Genomic DNA, 24106 nt, shown 5'->3' with positions numbered 1-24106 from the left:
TTCTAAACATTTATGATGAGGTTCTAAACATTTATGATGAGGTTCTAAACATTTATGATGAGGTTCCAAACACTTATGGTGAGGTGGGCAAGGAATTTTAACAGCAGGTCTTCCTGAATGATGGGCCCCTTGCTTTGGATAAGAGTCAGACTTTTAAGTTCCAGTCATGTCCCGGTCCTTCAGTTCCATGGGGAGGAGAATCTCTGGTTCCATGGTCATTTCAGGTCAAGATTTCTTCACCTCTGCGTGCTCTGGCTATGTGATTTTGCAAACTTTGTGAAAGACAATTTCTTAATAACTTTGTTGATAAAGTGGGTTTAGTTGAACTAGTTCTGGAGGGCCGGCAGTTAAAAAACCAGTCTTGAAATGTCACAAATCTCCCAATTTCACACTCCCTGCTTAGAAAGGCTATGGACATACTGCCAAAGCAGTGTTCTCCTTTATCTCCTGAAGAATAAATTCAGCTTTGTGTCGTCAACAGGTTATTTTGGTGATATTTATAGTGAAGCAGTCTTTGGCAATCTTGGAGCCCTGTTGAGAGCTGATTAAGACCTCACACTTCTGTAGCCTAAGATCCTCAATCTGGAAATAGGGCAATCCTCTGAGACTCCTTGAGCTTTCTACTCAGGAGTATTGCATTGGGTCTGACTTCCTACTTCTATCGTTTTCTTTTCTTTTCCTTCAGCTCTCCAAATACTGACTTTATTTTGTCTTCTAGGAATAATAAGCCTTTTAAAGGAACTCTTCGATTATCTAATCCAATTTGTAAACCTCCTATTCTTGCTGGAAATCTGCCTTATTACTGCAATATTATGATTTATAAGATATATATGTTTGCTCAATCAGATGACCAAATATATATTTGGTCTTTGCCCATGTTTCCTGGTTCACAGTTCCCCAAATCCTTGGAATTTCCTGAGTGATAAGAGCAATGGGAGCATATTTTGTTATAATATGTGGTCTCTTGTCCTCAATTCCTGAAATCACTTCAAAGTCATAAAGGTGAAATGAGTGTCTTGTTATTCACAATAAACCCCTTTCTACCACAACTGGGTTTATGTTAATGAGGTGACTTTTGGAAAGCGCCCATGGATGGGGGCTGGTTGCTAGGCGAACCAACCAAGAATAGAGGGTTGGAAATTTCAGTCCTAACCCCTGACTTCTAGGGAGGGGAGAGTGCTTAGAGATTGAATCAGTCACCCATGGCCAATTATTCAATCAATCATGGCTATGTAATGAAGTCTCCATAAAAACCTAAAAGGAGAGGGTTCAGAGAGCTTCCGGGTTGGGGAAATGAAATGCTTCCAAGTACTATAGTGATGGGCCCAAACTCCATGAGGATAGAAGCTCTTTTGTTTGGGACCTCACTCTATGTATCTCTTCACCTGGCTGTTGATTTGTATCCTTTAATATCCTTTGTAATAAACCAGTAATCTAGTGAGTAAATGGGTTTCCTGAGTTCTGTGAACCACTCTAGCAAATTAGTTGAACCCAAGGAAGTGGTTTTAGGAACCTCTGATTTAAAGCCAGTCCCTCAGAAGTATGGGTAACAACTGGGACTTGCGATTGGGTTCCTGAGTTGGAGAGGGTCATTGGAACCTCCCAATTGTAACCTGTCAGTCAGAAGCACAGGTAACAACCTGGGCTTGTGATTGGCACCTGAAGTGGAAAGCAACCTTGTGGGACTGAGCTCTTAATCTGTGGAATATGTGCTATTTCTAGGTAGATAGTGTCAGAACTGAGTTGAATTGTCTAACACCCTGATGGTGTGGAGAAGCCCCCCCTTCACATGTTGGAAATTGGGTCCAGGAACCAAAAATAATTACTAATGCCACTAAATTTGTCTCTGTCTTTGTCATTTTTTGATTTATATCTACAAATGTAGAGTTCATAGAGAAGAGGACAAGTGTAGGCCCTATAAGTCTGTTTCTCAAGCAGCTCTGCAGACTGAGAAATTCAGAAAGTTTCTACTCAAGCTGGCTTCCTTCAGACAAAATTTGGTTCAGGTGACAGGTCACTTACCAAAACCCCATGGGATATTTCCTTAGTCTTGTTTTGGCAGTGCGTCTGGTTCTGGAAGATATCTTCTAAATATTTTCACCTCTTTGAAACTTTCAATCAGTCAGATTTTCAGCTGGAGGCAGGCTAACCATTGGGCTGGGGCAAGGTACAAAAGTACCCCTTCCAACCAACTCTTCCGAGATTCCTGTGGGTTCGTCTCTATCTAAACCTAATGCTGCTCCCCTCTGGGCCAGAATCCTGCTTCTTTCACATATTTATGCTATAACCTAAATTCATGTACTTGCTTTCCTAAATGGCATAATTTTACCAAGGATAATTTAGAATTATCAGATGGAATTATTAGAAAAATTAGAGAATTTAAATCAAGATATTATTGCAGAGATATTAAATGCTAGGAACTGTACTTAGACGGCATTTTGAACCCTTCAGAAATCTTTTGAAGTGGGCATTTTTTTTATTGTGGTAAGAAAACAACATGAAAGCTACTCTCTTAACACATTTTTAGCTGTCTAATACAGTATTAACAGACATATAAACCAATGGAAAAGAATAGAGAGCCCAGAAATAAACCCACGCGTATATAGTCAACTGACCTTTGACAAGGGTGCCAAGAATACACAGCAGGAAAAGGATAGTCTCTTCAAAAAATGGTGTTGGGAAAACTGGATATCTACACGCTGAAGAATGGAATTGGACCCTTACCTTACACCACATGCAAAAATAAACTCAAAATGGATTAAAGACTTAGACATAAGACCTGAAACTGCAAGAGCCCTAGAAGAAAACAAAAGGAAAAAGCTTCTTGACATTGGCCTTGGCATTTTGGATACAACACTAAAAGCAAAGGCAATAAAAGCAAAAACTGACAAATGGGATTACATCAAACTAAAAAGCTTCTTCACAGCAAGGAAGCAATCAATAATGTGGAAAGGCAGCATATAGAATGGGAAAAAAATATTTGCGAACCATATATCTGATAAGGAGTTAATATTCAAAACTATGTAAGGAATTCCTACAACTCAGTAGAGGAAAAACAGAATTCAATCTAAAAATGAGTGGAGGACTAGAATAGATATTATTCTAAAAAAAAACATACAAAGGGCCAAGAGATACGTGTAAAAAGAAATTTTGATGTGATCGAAATTGTTGATTTGAGAAGCATCTTAGAACAAAACGGGAGCAAAGTCCCAAATATCCAATTGTCTGCATTTTTTATTGGTATAAAAATTTATCCAAGGGGCTGGCCCCGTGGCCGAGTGGTTAAGTTCGCGCGCTCCGCTGCAGGCGGCCCAGTGTTTCGTTAGTTCGAATCCTGGGCGCGGACATGGCACTGCTCATCAAACCACGCTGAGGCAGCGTCCCACATGCCACAACTAGAAGAACCCACAACGAAGAATACACAACTATGTACCGGGGGGCTTTGGGGAGAAAAAGGAAAAAATAAAATCTTTAAAAAAAAAAAAAATTTATCCAAAAGAAACTAGGATTCCAAACTGCTTCCTTAAGAGATTAATTGGCCAAAGCAGAAGAGAACTGCGAGAAACTTAACTCTCTCTCATTTAGTTGCCTTTAAATCACAACTCACACCTCAAGGCCTTTATCGTGCTTTTCCTCTTCCTCCACCCTATGCTCCTCAATTTCCATCTGGCGCTCTCTCTCTCTCTAATATGCTCTCCTTCGCTTCCATTCAGTTAGAAATCTCCCCAAACTCAGTTACTCTAAAAGTTAAACCTCCGTGGAACAGGAAAATCCCCTGCGGTTGCTTTAAGCCCTGGTCTTCCTTTGAGAGCCATTGTCAGAGGCTTTCCAAAGCCCATATAGGATAAAAAAAAACTTGCAGAGAAATTTAGAATTGTTTTAGGCATGTGTAATTCAGGGGTCCCTGATCTATACCAATTAGCTCATATGTTAGTGAGAACATTAGATGAAAAAGGCGGAATGGGAAGATTCTGAGGGTGACGTAAAAGGTCCCAGATTTCATAGGAAAGCAGAGGGATTCAGAGAAGCTATTGATGTCAGACAAGGTCTTTTGGAGGCTATTTCCAAAGTCTTTCCTGGGAAAATGAATGGACTCTCTTCCAGTCCTGTAAGCAAAGGAAGTATGAGTTCAGAGACTTTAGGAATAGGCTCTTCAACACTCTTAGACAGCATTCAGGAGTCGCTCCTGAAACAGCTGTAATCTTGGTTCTCTCTTTACTTTTTATTAGTGCCTTAAGCCAAAAATTAAGGATTGAATATACAAGCAAAAATTTATAGCCCCATTGTCAGGTCCTCAGTACCTTGCTGAACATTTGGAAAAAGTCTTTGAACAAAAACAGAATAAAAATCAAATTAAGTTAATGACCTTACAGATAGACAACCAGATGCTTCTACCTCAGTCACTAACACTGGAGGAGAGCATCTTGTGACAAAGATATTTAAACGGATAAATACAGTAAACAGAAAGGATATTGGAAAAAGAATTATCTGGTTATAGCTAAGAAAGTAAAGGCAAAAATGGAGCAAGTGATCAATGAAGGTACTCTCGGGAGCAATCAAGCACTCAATTTCCTTTACTCTTACAAGGAAAAATTTCTTTAGATATTGAAGGACAGGCTTAAAATTTTTTGATTGATACAGGCATATTGTAGATGGAATAATACCCCCACAAAGATGTCCATACTTTGTTCCTTTGCCATGTTAAGTTACATGGCAAATAAGGACTTTGCAGATTATGAGGTAAAGACTTTGAGATGTGGAGATTATTCCGGATTATCTGGGTGGGCTTGAGAAAATCGCATAAACTTCTAAAAACAGAACTTTCTCTGGCTGGAAACAGGGAAAAGATAAAACAGAAGGGGAGTACAGAGAAATTTGAAGTGTGAGAAGGACTCAGCCTTCCTTACTGGCTTTGAAGATGGAGGTAGGGGGCCATGAGCCAAGGAATTCTGATGGCTTCTAGGAGCTTGAGAATGATCTTTGGCTGATAGCCAACAAGAAAACAGGGACTACAACTCCTTCAACATAGAACTGAACTCTGCAAACGACCTGAATAAGCGTGGAGGAAGATTCATTCCCAGGGGTGCCAGAAAGGAACACAGCCCGGCCCATGTCTTGACTTTGGCCTTAGAAAACTGGAAGCAGATAACCAGCTGGGTCACACTGTGCTCTGACTTCTGACTTACAAAACTGTGAAATAATAAATGGGTGTTGTTTTAAGCCACTAAATTTGCAGTAATTGGTTAGAGAAGCAATAGAAAACTAATACAGGGCACTAAAATATCAACCCTAAGTCCTACTGCTGTTGTATAATCTTCCGCTCAGAGTCAACAAACTATCCACTGAGTATGTATCTCTAATAACCCGAGAGTTTCCCCATGTCCCAGCTCTTAGTTGTCACTTTTGGACCTTTAAACAAAGAACATGCTTTCCTCTTTCATGACACCACCCCTACTGACTTGATAGGGAGGAATTTACCGTGCAAACAGAACTGCCAGATTAAAGCTTCTTCTGAAAGTTTCTTCCTGGAAATCCCTGATGACTCCACTATTTCCTCTACTAGTAATGAATTCATAGATAGTTTGGACGTTGACTTATGGGTACCCTCATGTCTTAATCAAGCCCAAATTGAGCTCTTAAGGAAGCCAAAAGCCTAATAGGAAAAAGGCTCAGTATACTTTATACCAGTCCTTGCAACATTCATATCTTCTCAGTATGTAGATCGTTGAAGACCTCAGATTCATAAATAGAAGAGAAACTCTCTACATCCTTGTTGTACCAATCCTGAATACTGTTTTGTCTTTGCTGCCTCCTGAGGTTACATATTTTACACTTGTAGATCTGTGTTTCACTATTTTCTTGATATCCAAATAGTTAACACGTGTTTGCTTTTTCCTAAGAAAGTCAACACTACAGCTGGACTATTCCCCAGAAGTTTACTGAGACACTCCCCAACTTTTCACAAGTCCTCAACCAGGCTATCAAACCCTTGATATTCCCCTGTGATTCTTCTTTTATGTAATATGTGGATGATTTTTGTTGTATTCTAAAGGTGAGCTGAGCGTTAAGATTGATTTCATCTATCTACTCACTGTTTTAGCTCAGGAAGAGTGTAAGTTTTCCAGAGAAAATTTCTAGTTTTTCAAAGTAATGTCCACTTCCAGGACATGACATGACTTATCTTAAACAGGTAAATCCCTTGTTTGTGATAGACTACAAGCAGTTCAAAAGTTTCCCAGGTCAATAGATAAGAGACAAAAAAAAAAAAGAGAAGAGGGGCTGACCCCACGCCCGAGTTGTTAAGTCTGTGTGCTTTGCTGTGGTGGCCCAGGGTTTCACTGGTTAGGATCCTGGGCGCGGACATGGCACCGCTCATCAGGTCATGCTGAGGCAGCACCCCACATGCCACAACTAGAAGGACACATAACTTAAAATTATACAACTATGTACTGTGGGGATTTGGGGAGAAAAAGCAGAAAAAAAAAGAAGATTGGCAATAGTTGTTAGCTCAGGTGCCGATCTTTAAGGAAAAAAAAAAGAGAGACAAAAAGATTCCTGAGTTTCACTACCTACTGTAGGCAATGGGTTAACAACCTTTATGAAATTGCCAAGTCCTCAGTAATTGGACCTACGCATGAACAGGGTGTCTGTGGATTAGCTTTTCAAAAACCTCCCAGTCTGGGCTGCCTAATTATTATAAACCTTTCTACCTATTTATACATGAGAGATCTGGACAAGACCTTGGTGTTCTAATTCAACTTCATCAAAATCATCAGAATCAAGAGCTTACTATAGTCTCTCTCTCCTGACTCAGTATCCACCATATCTAAGGGCAATAGCCACAGGAGCTAAACTAATGGAGGCTTCTGCCGTCTTGATTTAGAGTCTTCTTTCCACGTTATGGTTCCTCATTCTGTATAATCTTTGTTTCTCACTGAAAATACATAGCATTTCTCAACCCTAGGCTTATCTCCTATGAAATGCCATTTCTTCCTCCCTCACACATCTCCATTCATTGTTGAAATACTTTAAATCTTGCTTCTCTTCTTTCTTTACCTGAAGAATGTAAAGACTATCTAACCCCTGTTTGCTAACTATCCATGTGCTGAGTAGATTTATTAGGAACTCTTTTAGAAAGTTTAGACTTAATCTTGTGTGTTGATGGGTCATATCTTAAAACTATACCTAGAAAATATCAGCTAAGTTATGTAATGCCCTTTGTTGAAGGCAAAATCTGCCTAGATGGCAAAACTCTGTTGTCACCAGAGCTTGCTGACTAGCTATGGATATAAAGGAGCATAAATCTTAATAGTAAATACAGTTTTGGGTTGTCCATAATTTTGTAATGTTTTGGAAGCAAAGAGGGCTCTTCACCCCAGAATAAACCCCAATTAATAATGGTCAGTATATTAAAGAACTTTTGAGTGCTCTAACGCTTCCTAGGGAGGTGGCTGCTATAAAAGAAGGAGCTCATTCAAAATTGGATACCATGAGGTTAAAGGAAATGCCCTAACTGATCATTATGCCAGACAGGCAGGATCACAATGCTCTTTACACTCGTGATACACCAAGAGCCTAAATCTTTGGAGAGTTTCAAAGAGGGTCTTATCAAATGCCAGCTATTGGCTTCAGGGTTAGAATATAAGTACTGGGAGAAATCTGGATGCAAATTGTATGAAGATAACTTTTGATGCTCTTCGGATATCTGCCTTGTGGTATCAGAGGACCTCAACTGGAACTTTGCAAAAAGTTTAGAGGAAATTATCCACCACAGGAAGGATGAATAAACTACTGTACTTAATCAACATGGGGTAATTTTACTAGAATTGCTTAGGGCATATCTGGTTCAAGTATCATCTGTCACCAGCACAATTCTAATAAAACTATAAAGGTGGAGCATGGACAAGGATCAAAACCTCAGGATCCCTAGGCACTCGTCCAAATGAACTTTAGAAAACCATCCCTAAAGGGATTTTTTAAACCACTCTATTGAGGTATGATTGACATACACAAAGCTGTACATATTTAATGCACACAGTTTGATGAGTTTGGAGATAAGTCAACACCAGTGAAACCATCACCACAATCTATGTGATAAACATATCCATCATCTCCCAAAAGTTTCCTCCTGCTCTATTTGTCTATATATTTATTTTTGATGTGAATACTTAACATAAGATCTACCATCTTAGTAAATTTTTAAGTATACATACAGTATTGTTAGCTATTGGCATTGCATTGTACAGTAAATCTCTCGGATTTATTCATCTCACGTAACTGAAATTTTTCACGTTTGATGAACATCCTCCCATTCCCCCCTGCCCTCCAGCCCTTGGTAACCACCATTCTACTCTCTGCTTCCGTAAATTTGACTATATTCCATTCCTCATGTAAGTGGGATTTTGTAGTATTTGTCTTTTTGTGTCTTGCTTATTTCACTTAGCATAATGTCCTTCAGATTCATTTCTGTTGTTGGAAATGGCAGGATTTTCTTCTTTTTTAAGGCCGAGTAATATGCCGTTGTATGCATATACCACATTTTCTTTATCTATTCATCCATCAGTGGACATTTAGGTTGCTTCCATGTCTTGACTATTGTGAATAATGCTGCAATGAATATGAGAATGCAGATGTCTTTTTGAGATCCTGAATTCAATTCCTTTGAATACATACCCGAAAGTAGGATTGCTAGATCATGTGGTAGTTCTATTTTTTTTTTTTTGAGGAAGATTAGCCCTGAACTAACATTGCTAGCCATCTTCCTCGATTCTTTTTTAAAGATTTTATTTTTCCTTTTTCTTCCCAAAGCCCCTGGTACATAGTTGTATATTCTTAGTTGTGGGTCCTTCTAGTTGTGGCACGTGGGATGCCGCCTCAGCATGGCTTGATGAGCAGTGCCATGTTTGTGCCCAGGATCTGAACCGGTGAAACCCTGGGCTGCTGAAGCAGAGCACGTGAACCCAACCACTTGGCCATGGGGCCGGCCCCCTCCTCTATTTTTTTTAATATATGGGATGGCTGGCACAGCATGGCTTGATAAGCAGTGTGTAGGTCTGTGCCCAGGATCCAAACTGCCGAACCCCGGGCCACCAAAGCAGAGCATGTGAACTTAACCATTATGCCACTAGGCTGGCCCCTGGTAGTTCAATTTTTTAATCTTTTGAGAACCTCCGTCCTGTTTTCCATAGTGGCTGCATCAATTTACATCCCCATCAACAGTGTACAAGGGTTCCCTTTTCTCTACATCTTCATCAGTACTTATCTTTTGATTTTTTGAAAATAGCCATCCTAGCAGGTGTGAGGTGATATCTCTTTGTGGTTTTGATTTGCATGTCCCTTATGATTAGTGACGTTGAGCACATTTTCATATACTTGTTAGCCATTTGCATGTCTTCTCTGGAGAAATGTCTATTAAGATCCTTTGCCCATTTTTAAAATCTGGTTATTTGTTTTTTTACTATTAAGTTGTAGGAGTTTCTTATGTATTTTGGATATTAACCCTTGTCTTAGTTTGAGCTGCTATAATAAAAATACCACATATTGAGTGGCTTAAACAACAGAAATTTATTTCTCACAGTTCTGGAGGCTGGAAAGTCTCAGATTAGGGTGCCAGAATGATCAAGTTCTGGCAAGGGCTCCCTTCTTGGTTGCAGACTGCAGTCTTCTCATTGTATCCTCACATGGTAGGAAGTAGAGAGAAGGGCAGCAAGCTCTCTTGTGTCTTTTTTATAAGAATACTAATGCCATTCATGAAGGCTCCACTCATGATCTAATTACCTTTCAAAGGCCCTGCCTCCTAATACCATCAGTTTGGAAGTTAGGATTTCGAAATACGAATGTTGGAGGGATACAAGCATTCAGGCTATAGCAACTATTTATCAGATATTTGGTTTGCAAATATGTTTTCCCATTCTGTATGTTGTCTTTTCACTTTGTTGACTGTTTCCTTTGCTATACAGAAGCTTTTTTGGTGGATATAATCCATTTGTCAATTTTTGCTTTTGTTGCCTTTGCTTTTAGCATTGTATTCAAGAAATTATTGTCAAGGTCAATGTCAAGAAGATTGTTCCCTATGTTTTCTTCTAGGAGTTTTACAGTTTCAGTTCTTATATCCAAGTCTTTAATCCGTTTTGAGTTGACTTTTGTATATGGTGTAAGATAAGGGTCCAGTTTCATTCTTTTGCATGTGGAAATACAGTTTTCCCACCACCATTTATTGAAGAGACTATCTTTCTCCCAGTTTGTATTCTTGGCACCCTTATCAAAGATCAACTGATCACAAAATTCACCATATATGCGTGGGTTTATTTCTCGGCTCCCTATTCTGTTTCATTGGCCCAATACATTTTTAATATGTTCTGGTCATTGCTTATTATTGGGATTTTGAAGCATTTTCTTGCTAGAGAGCTAGGCTCTAACAATATCAAAAAGTTACTTAATTTTGTGTTCTTAGCCTAGGAAGTTCCAATCTATGTCTCCAGTGACAAGAGTACTCATTTTACTGTGACTCTTATTAAAAAGCTTTGCAAAGTCCTGCTGCTTAAAAACTTCACTGTCCATGTTGCCCCCAATCTCTAGCAAAGGAAGAAAGAACAAACAGAATTCTAGGACTCAAATCAGCAAAGCTTTCAGAGACTCTAAAACTTCCAAGGCCTAAGGTATTGTCATTGAGATCAACTCCTGGGATTCATTGACTTTCTCCCTATCTTTAATAATAGGCTGACCCATATATCTAAAAATATCACCTGCAATTCTGGACTCCACCTACTAAAAGCAGATATGGTCAAATATTGCAGGGGACTCAGGGAATACATGCAGTAATATTATCAAGAGGTTTACGTAGCCTTTTCTCATATTCTTTCTAAACAACCTTTGAATGACTTAAAACATGAGACCAGGACTTCTAGAAAGAGCTCATCAAGTATTTTCAAGATTAGAACAGCAGTGAAATTCTAAGCTGTCGCGGCTTGGATTCATCTCTCAAATGAAAAAGGCATGAAATATCCTTGAGTCACTGGAAGATGATCCTTAGTAGAGATCTCAGGATGAGAATTCTTTGCATCTCTCTAGAAGCAGACAATCTTCAGAAGGAGAGAGTTTCAACTCAGGCTCTTTGGACTGAGTAGATGACTAGGTGATATACAAATAGCTTCCACCCAGAATCCACAGAATGAAACCTCAGATTGTAAAGCTTTAATCTGAATTATTTTCTCCTTTATTTTTCTAGTTATTTTCTTTCCTCTTTTACTGGATTAAGGCTACCATTAATTATGTTATTTTAAGAACCCTATTCCTAATTTTAATGTTTATATCCTTAGTCACTCCATTGTATGAATCCCAAACATGGTTACAGTTTACTAATAAACTAAAGCATACAACTAAAGCAATGGAAAGTAACTTTCCATTGGGAGCCACCCAGCTTCCCTTGATGCCAGTTCCTTATAATAGATCCATTGGTTTCCTGGATAACTGCATTTGACTGTTAGCTAACACCGTAGATGGAAAACCCCACAACAGACCAGACAGTGAGAAATCTGAAACCCTGTATCACATTGTACTTAGAAAAGGAGGGTCCTGTCTCCACTAAAACAACATGCAAGATCATTCAGTGATCTGTTGTTGGTCCTCACTTTTGAAACTGAGCTTACACAAAAATAGAACTGAGGAGAGGAGCAGAGTACAGATGGTGTAAATTTGAAGGCTGCCTAACTTTCAAAGATCTTCTAAGAAAGACACGATATTTTTCTTTTCCCTTATATCTACTTAAGGATCTTGACATTGCAAACTATATTGCCTGGTACCAGACCATTCTTTACAAGTGGTATCAAACTTTACAACACTATTTGACAATCCATTGGGAGTAGATTGTCCAAAACCAGATCCTTGACTGACTCCCAAATGACTGGTATTAGGTTTGTGTACAAATGACTACTGATTTCTGCCTGCAAACTGGACAGGGCCTTGTTATATTGGTAATCGGATTCCTATCTTCACAATAGACTCTCCTTCACCCAGAGACCATTTTGACCCATCAGTTGTCCCTTTTAGAAAAAGTTCACTGTGTGCTTTAAAATAGGCCTGAGGAAGAGGAAGAATCCTACATGCCATGGTTCACAGACTAGCAAAAGAGCAAGCGAGTGCCACCAAGAGAAGTGCCACTTGAGAAATTCATGAAATTGGACAGGTGCTGGTTCAAAATAGAGCCTCTTTAGATATAATATTGGCCTCTTGAGAGGGAGTATGTGCTGTTTTAGGGGAGGAATGTGTGCTTACATTCCTGCAGACCTCTTTGGTATCTTCAATATCACAAAAAAGATTTGAGACGGAACAAACCATAAGATCATCAGTTTGGCTAATAAACCTCCTTCTGGTATGTGGACTCTTTGGTTTGGGATGAGATCTGTTCCCTGTCTAGTTTGGGTACCTTATCTCCTGACTGACAAGTGAATTATAAACTCTTACCCTAACTCTTCCTTTAGTATTTGTCTGGTTGCAGTGTTCAGATGTGTGATCTCCAGATTTTTGAATATTGCCGAGCAGCCACTGTGCCAGTGAATGATCCGACAAATGATCATCCAACAAAAAGAACAGGAAAACTTGACACTTGTGGAGGTTGAAACAACCATCCCTGGAAACACGATACACTATCACGACAACCCAAATAGTGATGGCAATTTGGGTTGATCACATCCCCAGATGTTAATGGACCTTCTCACAGCCCAGGCTGAAGAATGACCACATAGCAAGATAGTGAGAACTGAAAATATTTACAGACATACTGCTTACTACCTACATAAACATGACTATTATTTGGCTCTCTTCATTAACATGACATATTGTTCTTCATCAATATGAGTTTGCTATTCCAGGAAACACTTGTCTAGAAAAAAACTCTTGTTTAAAAACAATAAAAGATGCAAATAACTTTATTGTTTGTTCCAGGGACTTCCTGAGAAAGTCATTTAGATGAATTGTTCAACTGTTCAACAGATAGCATCAAACTGTTTACTTCCCTGAACTCTTTGAAACTCATGTCTCACAATTCTCACCTAGCTGTGTCCACCAGTACTAAATTATAATGATCTGTACCCATCCCAATCAAGCCCTGCATTGAATATCCACCTTACACCAGACTCCCAACCCTCACACATACCCCGATTTTGCCATCTCCTGTCTGAGATGCTACTAAAAACTCTCTCAAGATTGTAGTCTCCCTTATTATGGTAAGAATACACTCAGCTTTATCGTGTCCACAGGAAATATATCTAGTAGTCCCCACTTATCCACAGTGTCGCTTTCCAGTGGTTTCAGTCACCCGCAGTCAACCGTGGTCCAAAATTATTAAATGGAAAATTCCAGAAATAAATAATTTATGTTTTAAACTGTGAAACGTTCTGAGTAGAGTGATGAAATCTCTCATCGGTCCCACTCTGTCCCGCCTGGAAGGTGACTCATCCCTTTGTCCAGGGTATCCATGCAGTATACACTACCCACCAGTTAGTCACTTAGTAGCTGTCTTGGTTATCAGATCGACTGTCACAGTATCACAGAGCTTATATTCAAGTGACCCTTATTTTACTTAACAAAGCACAAGAGTAGTGATACTGTCAATTCAAATATGCCAAAGAGAAGTGTAAAGTGTTTCCTTTAATTAAAAAGGTGGAAGTTCTTGATTTAAGGAGGAAATGAAAAAATCATATGCTGAGGTTGCTAAGATCTACGGTAAGAATGCATCTTCTATCTGTGAAATTGTGAAGAAGGAAAAAGAGATTCACACTAGTTTTGCTGTCACATCTCAAATATGTATGTCTAGGAAAAAAATGTGTATATATATGACTCAGTACTATCCATAGTTTCAGGCATCCACTCGGGGTCTTGGAACCTATCCCTTTCAGATGAAGGGGAGAGTACGGTGTGTGTGTGTGTGTGCGTGTATGTATATATATACCCAGTATTTTCTTAATGATCTTCAATAGAGTTGTCTGAAGTGAACTGCCAAAGACACTTTCTTTCAGGAACTAGAAATAGACCGATAGGAGCCAAACTCTCAGTCTCAGGCTCTGCCCCACCTAGTGTTCCTAAAAGCTTGATATGAAATATCAAAGCAAAATGTGTTTTTGTTATCCCTATGAGACAATCCTCAATATCAGCCTAGAATTACAATTTGTAGCTCACTGAGGACTCAAGATCTCCCAGTGAATAGTGTGCTATTTATGACCAGAAAATAAACTTTGGTCTCAACGATTTCATGAATTTGTAGATGCAAGAGAAAGGCAGTGTTTTTTGTGAAACTGGGGTATTTTGTAAGCTTCCCTATGGCTCTCTAGTTAGAGGATGTAGGGACATTTTGCTTTATTTTGCTTTACTATCTGAAATATCTTTTGGAAAATTTCTTTTTGGCCTCAGCAGATGTCTCAGCTTGGCTGCTGCACCACAGGTGCTCCCGGGGGGGCGGAGGACCTGTCCAAGAACTTAGCATCCTCTTCTTGTCTGTCCACTGAGGATGTGGCCCTGCATGTCACACTGATGGTGGACGTGGAGAAGCTCAAGAAAATAAAGAAAGCAAACTAAGAGTTGAAATGCTCAGATGTTAGTCCAGAAGATGCAGACTGAATCATAGTTGCCATGCCGACCTCCTCTGCACGACGGGGGACGAGAGAGTGGTGACAGCTTTGTAGAGACAGCTATCCAAGAGTCCTTGCATATCGTGTTCTACATCCTAAATATTGACTTGTTTAATAAAGATGATGATCACATCATAGGAAACCCAGAAACAGCCAGAAGCTTATAGAAGAAGGCCAAGACTGGGAGAGAAGAAACCATCTAAAAGGACCTTAGGTTTCATTTGTTCATTCGTTTAACTATGCAGAAGTAAATTGCCCATGCAGCTTATGAGTTGAAGCTCCAGGGTGCCTCACCTGGTGAGTGCTGAGAATTTCTGAAACTTATTGTGCGTTTTAGGTGGAGGAGAGAAGCCAGGTTACCATTAGGAAGCATTTCTCTGTTGATATCTCTGGTAAATGGCCCAAGAGATCTCCAAAGAAAGGGACCTGGTCTTCAGTAATTTTTGGTGGTTTATTTTCTCATTCTAAATAAATATCCACTTTTGTACCTAATATTGTCTTTTCATTTCTATATTTCTTTATGGAGGATCTCCCAGTATTGTGTAAGATTCAGGCCCTACAAAATCTGCACAGACCATTGAGTTTGTGGCTTGTTCACAACTTCAGACAGGCAGCTGGACTCCTTCTTGACACTTTAGAAACACGTATACTATGAATAGATGGTTTCTGAAGCATCCATAGTGTTTGCTACTCATGTCAGAGTGATTGCCTTAGAAAGACCCATCTCAGAAACAAGGTCACTAACAGAGGAGTGGTTCTCCAACATGAGACTGCCTTCTAACAGTTTTGATTGCGCAAATGCTGGTATTTAGTCTTCTTCCAATATATAGCTATTAAGAGACAAAAAAAGAACCAGGACATCATATATATTAGTGAGAGAAATGAAATACCACATTACAGGCTGCAGCTGGAGCCATCTAGGTCATCAACACTTGGATATATGGCTGAATCATTGGGGTTTGATGTGCAAAGATCACTGCCTCTCCACGTTATCGATGCAGGGTGACCACATGGCAAAACTGATGCAGGGACTAATGTAGGGGAAACCAACAGACCTGCACCAAGGAAGTATAAAGAAATGAGTCCAGAAACTTAACAGGGTAATTAATTTGTAACAAAACACAAATGATTTTGTATCCACTGATGAATTGTGATAATTTTATTTTTAAGAATGCTCTTTTAGTACCCCAAGGATTTCTTTCCATGATAATTAGATGTAATTTTATTTTATTTTATTTTTTGAGGAAGATTAGCCCTGAGCTAACTGCTGCCAATCCTCCTCTTTTTGCTGAGGAAGACTGGCCCTGAGCTAACATCCGTGCCCATCTTCCTCTACTTTATATGTGGGACGCCTACCACAGCATGGCTTGCCAAGCGGTGCCATGTCTGCACCCGGGATCCGAACCAGAGAACCCCGGGTACCCGAAGCGGAACATATGCACTTAACCGCTGCGCCACCGGGCCGACCCCTAATTAGATGTAATTTTAATTGCTTTACTTGTGTAAACAGTTCAACTGTATAAAAGAAATACTGCATTCTTGCTTTCAGCTTAAAATATTTTTTCTTTCAAAAGTTAAGAAAACCACACTTACGTTTCTACAGAATTTTATGATATGGGAGTGGAGAGTGGGTGAGGTTTTGGTCTGTCTTTGAAGATATAACAGTTATATTTAGTCTTTGCTGTTATTATAAGAATGGTGTTTTAAGTTTTAATTTAGTCCAAAATTACTAAATATGGAGAGTAATTTTTAATGCTTCTGAAAGCAAGAATTCCATGTCCTAATGTACTTTGTCAATCTTTTTTAACAATGTAAAATGTATTTCCTCTGACAGAGGATACAGTAAGATAACAAAAAATATCCCCCTCATTATGGAGCTCATTTATTCATGTATTCAACACCTAGTAGGAACTCAATAAATGTTTGCTGAGTGAATGAATTCTTTCAACTATCAGGAAATGCCTCCTAGATATAAGGGGAATATATTTAAATGGCCCAATGATAACCAAACTTCAGAAATGACTGGTGCTTGCTTACCAGTGGGAAAATAATATTTAAGAAGAACTTTTCAAACTACTGAGTGTGTTGTGATTTGAGGAGGGTTTTTAAAATATATCCCTTTATTCCTCACTGCTAGCATAGTTGCTGACATGTGGTAGATGCTTAATAAATATTTGTTGGATCAAGACTAAATTAGGCATTTTAAAGGTTAGTCCATTCATCTGAAATTATACATAGTTTGTTTACATTTAGATTGGCAATTTACTTGAATAATGATACAAGATTGTCAGTAATATATGTGTTATATCTGATGACTGCTAAGCATGAAACCCTCAGGGAAAATCCAAAATTAGGCTAGATGAGAAGTAGAAGAAGTTTTGTAGTCTCAGGACTGACAACCCTGCAGTAATTATATGGCCAAAGATAGTAAGTTTGGCCAGTAATAAGCATGGGCCAGTCAAAGGACAGAGGAGGAATTTGAGGTTGTGAAAGAAACACATAAAATGGATGATTAAGATATAGTGGGATGTGATGATTTACTTGATGAAGCTAGAGCAATGGTATGTTGAAGAGTAATGAGATGTTTGTTTAGAAAATAAGAGGATTGTGGACCCCGTTGATGAAGGACCTTAGATGCCAAACTCAGGAATTTAGATGAGATGTCACAGGCAGGAGAAAGTGAGTATAAGAGACTGGCATGATGAAAGTAGTGTTTGAGAAAGATAATCCTGGCAGCTGTGTGCAGGAGAGAATGACAGGCTCAGAGGCTAGAGACTTAGCATATAGCTGGGAGCTTCACAGTAATCCCAGTAAGGGGATGAAAGTCAGCTCTTGGAGGTTTCTAGGGAAAGGAAGAGGAAAATACAAATGCATGAAGTTTGGGGGGGGGGGGGCAGCATTTGATTGACTAGGGGAAGATTCAGGGTGCCAGGTAAAGGGTAGGGTCACCTGGCTGGGTTTAAGACTTATTTTCATTTCAGATGTCACAGACTCCATGGGACATGCCCTCTGACAAAGACGATGGGAAAGGATGAAACGTTAAGATATAAGTTATAAACTTTTGGAATTAACAATGTAAGTGTGATTGTTGAAACTGCAAGAACGGATAAAAATAGAGAATATACAGAAAGGAGAGAACAAAACATCAAAGTAAGCTTTGAATGACCTCACAGTATAGGCCAAGAAGAGAGGAGGAGATGGGAAAGGGTGAAACTGTAGCTGAGGAAAGGGGAATATCATATATTAAGAGGAGGAGGAAGATTCAAGGAAACAGTGACCAAGTGGGTCAACTGTAGTCAAGGAGACCAAAAACAAAGTTGGAGATGTGAGGGCTCAGGGGGATAATCCAGTCATCTGGGGGCAGAGGAGGGGCAAGAAATTAGTTTCTTTCTTTTTTTTAAAACAAACTTTCTGATATTTTACCCTTAAAAATATGAAGGTGAACATTGTATTATTAATACTTTGAAAAAGATTAATGCAAATCTTAATATAAGGGAGTTATATAGTGATGTACAGACTTGATGCTTACAATGCTGCTGCTGAAATCTATGTGGTGAAAAAATTAGATGATTATAATCCTCAGATGCTGGAGGGAAGCAGTTCAGTCCAACTCCCAAATGGAAGAATTAGATATACTTTTACCTTTAGGGGGGATGAGACATTTTTTAAGAGTTCTGTGTTGGATTATTCTTAGTGACTTGATACAGAGGCTCATGGGTATGTCTCCGTTCTCTTGCTTAGTTTGCAAAGCACTAGAAATAGAAAAGAGTAAAGAATTCAATCTTGTGGAAAACAGAAAAAAAATCTGATTTCTAAGCTCGCTCAAAACATATAGGAGAGAGATGTGAAAACAAGGCCAAAGTTGAAGTTGGGCAGAGGTTGAGACTTATATTCCTGGCTCTGTGTCGTTGATATTCACATAGGAAGTCAAACAAAAATGGATTTCTGTTTTTAAAAATAAAAGTCTATAAGTATTTGATGACAAATAGTAAATTATATTTCAATACATTTTTGTAGTAAATAGTAAAACATTAGTTCCTACTAAACTGACTATTTGCAGAAAGTTTTCTTGCCCAAGCTTCTTGGTAATGTAAGGCTAATATAGCTGAAAGTTATTTGCAGTTAACTCTTTGCAGTACCATTGTCAAATATGTATGTGAAGGTGCTCAATGCTTATTTAGGTAGCTAGTGTATTAAACAGTTTTGTCTTGGTGGGATATGAGCATGAAATGATTTTATTTTGTCTCCAATTTCTACTTTCAATCATGCTCTGTTAAATCACTCTTTCTAGTCCTCTTAAAATTACCTTAGATTATTTCCATAACTTTCTGTTTATTCTGAGATATTAAAAAGTCAATTCCATTCTAGAATGACATAAGTTCAGTTACGTGCCGAATTAGCACAGTTCCTCCCTCTGTGTCTTATGCTTACTTAATAGTCTAAGGAAACTGCACTGTGGAGGTATGTGTGTGGGTCCTGTTCCTCCATGTCTTCTCCCTGTTTAATTCTATCCCCTCTCTTTCTGGATTTACCTTTCTCCTCATACATTGGAGCTGGGGAAGAGACGTGTGGGAAAGGCCAAATGTTTACATTGGCATTCCAAGGCTGACTCTCTTTCCTGGAGTGCAAGTATGAATTTTTATTTATATTTTATTTTTTCAGGAGCCACTCAGGTTCCTACTCTAGGGTACCTCCCACATTCTCATGTTGCTGTGGTCCTCTTTTTCATGATATTAGTAAGACAACTCAAGCATGGGCGCCCTCCCGGCAATTTCTATCTGGGTAAATGGTGGGGGTACAGACCACTCTGAGAAAGCCCCGGTACTGCTGTCTTCCTTCAATTCAATTTTCCTTTAAACTAAGTAGGTCCAGAAGGCAGATCCCCAATGCTGTTGCCCAAAGGGAAGTTAGACGCAGTCTTCACTTTTTGCAGGTAACCCCAAATTCAAAAGGATTCTCTTCATTTGGCCTGTGGTGGCTGAAAGGATGGAGTCACCGTCTTTCCCCTTTTGTCTTTCAGGCAAGAGATGGCAATAGCTCCCCACCCACTGTGGCTAGCTCCCTAAATGTGTAATCGTCACCTGTTGGCCTCTCTTCCCTCCACCCACACCCTTGTACATTGTTCTTGTTAAACTCTCCTCAACAGCCTGTTAGAATGTGCTTGTGTGTCCTGTTTTGACTGACTGAAATGAATGAAAAACAATCTCTACAACTCCATACTACAAATATTTTAAGGGGAAAATGTGATTTGCACATATCGTCTTATGAAATATGCATATCCTAATGCTACTAGAGAGAGAGAGAACTTTGGAATACGATAGTTTGAATTAAAATCTCAGCTCTGACATATATAAACTCATTTGTAAAGTAAGCATGCACATGCCTACTTTATGAAGTTGACATGAAGATTCAATGAGATAAAAGGATCACCTACACAGCTCGTATTCAACGAATATTCATTCAACATCTACTTGAGGCCAGGTGCTAAGTTCTTTCTATACTGTCAAATGTTCCATAAATACTAGTCAATTTAATTCTTAATATGACACATGAGAAATATCTTGCAGCCATGAAAACATTTTTCTTTGAGTGAATGAGGTAGACCAGATTGGAGAAAGTGTAACTAGCTCTTTCTAGAATCCCTCGTTTGATCCTTACTGTAACATCAGCATCATCATAGATATACGGTCTATACTCTCTAGTAATAAAATTTACCAACATAATATGTTTAAAAAAATAAAATTGCTGGGGAATTATTTTTATATATAAGACAAAAAAGATAAGGAAAGTGTATCAAAACAATTCAGTGTAAAATGTTCTTAAAATGCCACTATTAATAAGTGAAAATGTAGTAATTATATATTGAGTCCCTATAAGTTTAAATGTAAATTTCAAATGGTAAATTTATAATTAATATTTGAATAAATTTTACCTCAAAAAACTTTGGTTAAAGAAAGAATATTGTGCTTAGCCTTAGGGGGCTACGGATTTAGATCTCTTTCCGCCATTAACTGGCTGTTGACCTTGGACAATTATTTAACTCTTTGAGATCTTACTTCTAGCTCTACAGTTCAACTAAAATATTTGTATGACATATTAAGTTATAAACAATGTATTTAATGTTCTCAAACTTACTAATTCAATACAGTGAGAGATGTGTTAGACTCCTACAATGTGCTAGCACAGTGCCCAGCGCTGCTGTGGGGAGAACGGCATGCAGAAGACCCGCTCCTGTCCTCAGTGCATTAAAAGGAGTAAAATGTCAACGCCAGCAGGGACTAAATAAGTTCTGTAACTGAGATCCCCAAAGTATTTAATGAAAATGCCACAAGGAGCACTTTTTTTCCTACTTGAGGAAAGAAATGGCATTGTAGAGCAGACGGCTTTTAGAAATCAGTAATTGTAGCTGAAAGTTGTCTTAAAGAGAAATCTTGCATTTAAAAAAATTTCCTTAAAACTATTTGCAGCTTTTCCTGTAGGAATGAAAAGAAAATGTTAACTTCAAAATTACTGAAAGTTTTTGACATCCGGTAAAAATGAATATTTGTTTTTCTTTTAACAGATTTTAACCTAATGCCTGACAAGGCTATTAACTCATTAAAATAATGATTTAGAATCAACACCAAAGTGGAGGCTTCTGCTTTTCCTGTTCAATATTTCATCAAAGATCCCAGGTCAGTGCTTCAGATACAGGGAAAAACCTGGTTTCTGAACAGTGGCCTGAGAACCGCTACTTGATGAGCTTGATGATACACCAAGATCTATAATAGTGGTTTTTCAAAAAACCCTCACATCTGACTGTGCCACTATGGTAAGACTCTAAATATAAATTATAACTGGTAGTAGGGGTTCTTTCTTCAAATATGTGATCTATAGTTATCTACATTCTGATATATTCAAATATGTGATGAAATTTCAATGCTTCGAAAACTTTAAATTCCATAAGGGAAGATGATCCTTTAACTATAGGACTTCTTTAGGGCTCCATTTATATGGGTCAAGTGTATGATACATATATTTATAAATTAATCTCTTAAAGTTGCAACTCAATTTTGTTATTACGAGTATTTCTAAAATCATGAATATATTTACTCTGTATCTGGAACTACATTATAATTGTATCAGGAGAGCTACCTAGTTAAAGGAAACATGTGACATACCCTTGTATAAGGTGAATAATAATATCTAATTTAATTTTGAATAAGTGCATATTTTTATACATTACTTTTTGCTTAAAACAAGAGCGTGCTTACATGGTCATTAAATTTCAGGGTCTTAGAAAGCCCTGAAAAGGAGTTTCTTCTTTGGTATATATGACTGGGCAAAAGTGGTGGTGGGCGTGTGTGTGTGTGTGTGTGTGTGTGTGTGTGTGTTCTGGAGGGGAAGTAGCTTACAGACTTCCCTTCTTCTATTTCAAAAAGAACATATGAGTATTGTCAGCTTACCTTGTCTCCCTGTCCTGCCCTCTAAAAACAGAATACACAAGTATATTCTCTTGAGTGAAGCTGTCATAGAGAAAGACTAATTGCATTCCCCCAGAGGGCTGTGCAGGTAGAGGCAAATGTGATGTGCTGGGAGTATAGCTTATGAGAGGCTCTGGCGAAGAGGAGAGAAATGATCCAGGGAACTAGATGGTAGGAAAGAGGGTGGGTTCTTTTGTGCTAAGAATGTGAGAGGAATCTAGGCGTTTCAAGGTATTAAAAAAGAGACAGGATTATAATTAGCATTGCCATGAACTACATACTGGATTGCTTAAATGATTTCAAAATATGCAAGGAATGATTGGAATTTGTGTTTGGGCCATGTAGTAAATCACACGGATCATGGGGACAACAGTTATATATGTAAGACATATTCCCTTATAATAAGGGGAGAAAAGTCATTCAAAGTGCGTGCACACAGTAGGCGCTCTATAAATATTAGCAATTATTATTAAGAATTTTCTTCAAGGAGACAAGCTCTCAAGCTGCAGGGTACCCGCAGAAAGAATCTCTTTGAGAAAGGATAACTTTATTTCTATTATAACAAACACTACTTAAACAAACGAATCAACAAACAGTTTGTATTTTCTAATCTGTTTAATTTCCCATTATTTCAAGTAGCATTCTGTGCAATAATATTCCAGCACAATGAAATAATTTGGGAAAACTTATGGAGTTTGCTAAATTACAATTTGGGCTAAAGTAAACTATCATGTACATTTCCGTTCTTTTGTAAAAGACATAATTAGTAATTTTATCCAGAATATATTTTCCCGTCCTATCTATTCCTAAATCTGCACGCTGTTGGGAACATAAATTAGTGAGTTTGAAAAATGTCTATCAAAAACTTTAAAATGGTGCAAATCTTTTGGCGTAACCAATCAAATTCTAGAAATTTATCCTAAGGAAATAAGCATGAATTTAAACATCTTAAAAGTAGGAAAACATGGACAAGATTGTAAGGTTTTACAGAAATGATTCCCAATATAGTTCCCGATAAAGAAATTAAAGACAGCAGAATACAAATTTCAATGTACTGACAGCAAATAATTTCCAACTTTGAATTCCATACTGAGAAAAAATATTTTTCAGAATGGAGGAAAATAAAAAGACAATTTCAAGAGAAATTCTAAAAATCTACTTGGGGCAGAAGGAAAACCATTCCAAATGAAAGTCAGAAATCTGAGAGGAAAACAAAACTACAATAATGGCAAATATATTGGCTTATGTAAATGAATATTAACTATACATAAAAATAATGATGATCTAAAGGTTCTTAAAATAGAATTAAAATAAAAAATAAATAATAAGTTGAGAGGGGAGTAAAAATGCACTGTTGTGAAGAATTTGTCTAAGACTGCATAAAAGTGTTGATTAACATTAAGCTTTATAAGTTAGGAATGCATATATGAATTTCTGAACTATGAACTAAAAGAACAGGAAGTACATATATAACTTCCAAAAAGAGATAAAACAAATTTAAAATATTAAAAATTTATTAAAAAATAAGGAAATAAAGGTGAGAAAAAGAAATTAAAAATGTGATCAAAGGAAAGCACAACATACGTTGGTAGACTCCAGCCACATCATGCACACTACATTAAATGAAAGAGGACTGCATGCTCCAGCTACAAGACAAATATTGTCTGACTGTATAGGAAAAAAATAGAAATATTAAGTCAAATCATATGAAATTGCCAATAGTTGATAATTTTTTGACCACAGGAATTGTAATTTCATATGATTCAAGCTAATAATCTTATTAAGAAGAGATATATATATAAAACATCAGGGCAAAGAAACATTAAAGAAATGGAAAAGATATCTGAGAAAAGACTAACCAAAATAAGGCTGATTGATTTATATTAATACCAGATGAGATAGAACGAAAAACAGAAAGCATTAGCAGAGATAAAGAGGGTCAATTAATAATGATCAGAGTTTCCTTTAAGTAAGACATTGTAATTTATAATCTGTAACCATCTATATACAGTAGCCTCA

The sequence above is a fragment of the Equus quagga genome, chromosome 8, assembly GCF_021613505.1.
Source record: "Equus quagga isolate Etosha38 chromosome 8, UCLA_HA_Equagga_1.0, whole genome shotgun sequence".
Classification (NCBI taxonomy): domain Eukaryota; kingdom Metazoa; phylum Chordata; class Mammalia; order Perissodactyla; family Equidae; genus Equus; species Equus quagga.
Note: the sequence above shows the minus strand (reverse complement) of the source record.